The 2,500-nt window shown below is 58.5% G+C and overlaps 1 pseudogene; it reads right to left on the reverse strand.

The window, feature by feature from the left end:
* The window catches only part of LOC126432646 (large subunit ribosomal RNA), a 7,748-nt pseudogene that overhangs the window by 3,292 nt on the left and 1,956 nt on the right, over nucleotides 1–2,500 (reverse strand).

Consider the following 2,500-nt stretch of genomic DNA (forward strand, 5'->3'; position numbering starts at 1 on the left):
GGGTCATCGCCAGATCCAGCAGAAAGGTGTTATGGAGCATCCCATCCTGAGGGATGAAAGCCCGCTGACGACCGTCCAAGGCACAGTGGCGCATAAGGCGGCCAACCAGGACCTTGTGGAAGACCCTGGTCAGCACCGAACACACCGTGATAGGTCGGAAGTCAGCGGGGGATGCTACGGCGGTCTTCTTGGGCAGCAAGGTGGTACGAGCTTGTAGGAGACGGGATGGGAGGGAACGTGAGAGGAGTAGCAGGTTGAGGAATTTAAGAAGAGCCTCACGAGGAAGGCGACGTAACTGGGATGGTGTAAGGCGATCAGGGCCTGCAGCGGAGTTGCGAGGGGGAAGAGCTGCAGCTACCTCGTCCGCAGTAATGGGCGCCCATAGAACTTCGAAGGGCACACACTTACAAAATGGCAGCAACTCACCTGAGAGACCCTCCCCACGTGGAGGCCGAGACCTGACACGAGGGGGAGTAAAGAGATCCCTCCAAAACTCAATCAGCCCCGGGATGGTGGGTGGCTGATGGAGAAGTGTGCCATCGAGAAGACCATTTATGCAGCGTGCTGGGTTCTTCTTAAAAGCACGCTGCACTACTGCGTATTCCCACCTTCTTCTCGCCCGCTTCCGCTCCGGTGGCTGTTGGAATTTCTTACCAGGAGCTTGACAAACAAGTGGTTCCCTGCTACCTAGTTCTTCAAGAGCGGGAACAAGCATGGCTTGGATGGTATTCCGGCTAGCAGTGGGGCCCAAGGCCACAACTGCATCAAGTGAGCGGAACCGCGGGCCCGAGGAGGGCAACTCAACTAACAGGGACCAGATAGCCCGATCGGCGCCTTCCCCCAGAGAAGATGACTGTGGTGGGGAAGAGCCCACAGCAGATCCGTCTACAGAGGCCTGATGATCTTGGTCTCTCTTTAAGAGCTCAGCAGCAAAGTTGGCCACCATGTTCTTATAGGCCTGCACCCTGCGCTGACACTTGATAGATTCAAGTGTGCGCTCTGGGAAGGCTTTGGCCAGCTCTTGGTTAAAGAACCGGCAGCCTTGGAGGGACAAAGTCGCCTCAGCATGCGCAAGACGGAGCAACTCTTCTTGCGACCACCTGGCCTTCTTCCTTGCCGTTTGCACTTCCGCGTTGGCGGCATCAGGGTGGGCACGACGGCGATGAACGCCGAGCCCGGTCTTTGTTGAAAATGACCGCAGACATTCAGGGCAGACAGCGGGGAGCGGCGCTCGACCCGCACTGGTTGGCTGGCTGGAAAGCTCGTCAGCTGGCACAGGCACTCCAGTGGGAGGCCTGGTACCTTGTTTTCTTCTACTGCTTGCACCAGCTGGAAACAAAAGGCAGGGGGGGAGGTAACCCCCAAGCCTCGAACGACACCCTGCTCTGTCGGTCGGAGAGCTTCAAAAAGAATTACACCTTTCTTAGCACCCCTTACGACCCCCGCCACTTGAAGGCCAGAGCTCGGATTTCCCACAGAGAGGCTAATCGAACCATCATCCACCCGACATCGCAAGGATGCTAAGGGGTGGATCGAGAGGGTCCATATATTACGCATCAGGTGGGCATTTGAGAGTCATAGTTACTCCCGCCGTTTACCCGCGCTTGCTTGAATTTCTTCACGTTGACATTCAGAGCACTGGGCAGAAATCACATTGCGTCAACACCCGCTAGGGCCATCGCAATGCTTTGTTTTAATTAGACAGTCGGATTCCCCCAGTCCGTGCCAGTTCTGAGTTGATCGTTGAATGGCGGCCGAAGAGAATCCGCGCACCCGCGCGCCCCCGGAGGAGCACGCTAAGGCGGACGCGGCCTCGCAGCAAGGAAGATCCGTGGGAGGCCAAGGCACGGGACCGAGCTCGGATCCTGCACGCAGGTTGAAGCACCGGGGCGCGAACGCCGCGCAGGCGCGCGCATCCTGCACCGCCGGCCAGCACGAGGCCAACCAACGGCGAGAGCAGACCACGCCCGCGCTAAACGCCCGCACTTACCGGCACCCCTACGGCACTCACCTCGCCCAGGCCCGGCACGTTAGCGCTGACCCACTTCCCGACCAAGCCCGACACGCCCCGATCCTCAGAGCCAATCCTTATCCCGAAGTTACGGATCCAATTTGCCGACTTCCCTTACCTACATTATTCTATCGACTAGAGGCTCTTCACCTTGGAGACCTGCTGCGGATATGGGTACGAACCGGCGCGACACCTCCACGTGGCCCTCTCCCGGATTTTCAAGGTCCGAGGGGAAGATCGGGACACCGCCGCAACTGCGGTGCTCTTCGCGTTCCAAACCCTATCTCCCTGCTAGAGGATTCCAGGGAACTCGAACGCTCATGCAGAAAAGAAAACTCTTCCCCGATCTCCCGACGGCGTCTCCGGGTCCTTTTGGGTTACCCCGACGAGCATCTCTAAAAGAGGGGCCCGACTTGTATCGGTTCCGCTGCCGGGTTCCGGAATAGGAACCGGATTCCCTTTCGCCCAACGGGGGCCAGCACAAAGTGC

Source organism: Schistocerca serialis, unplaced genomic scaffold, assembly GCF_023864345.2.
Source record: "Schistocerca serialis cubense isolate TAMUIC-IGC-003099 unplaced genomic scaffold, iqSchSeri2.2 HiC_scaffold_1146, whole genome shotgun sequence".
In the NCBI taxonomy this organism is placed as follows: Eukaryota; Metazoa; Arthropoda; class Insecta; order Orthoptera; family Acrididae; genus Schistocerca; species Schistocerca serialis.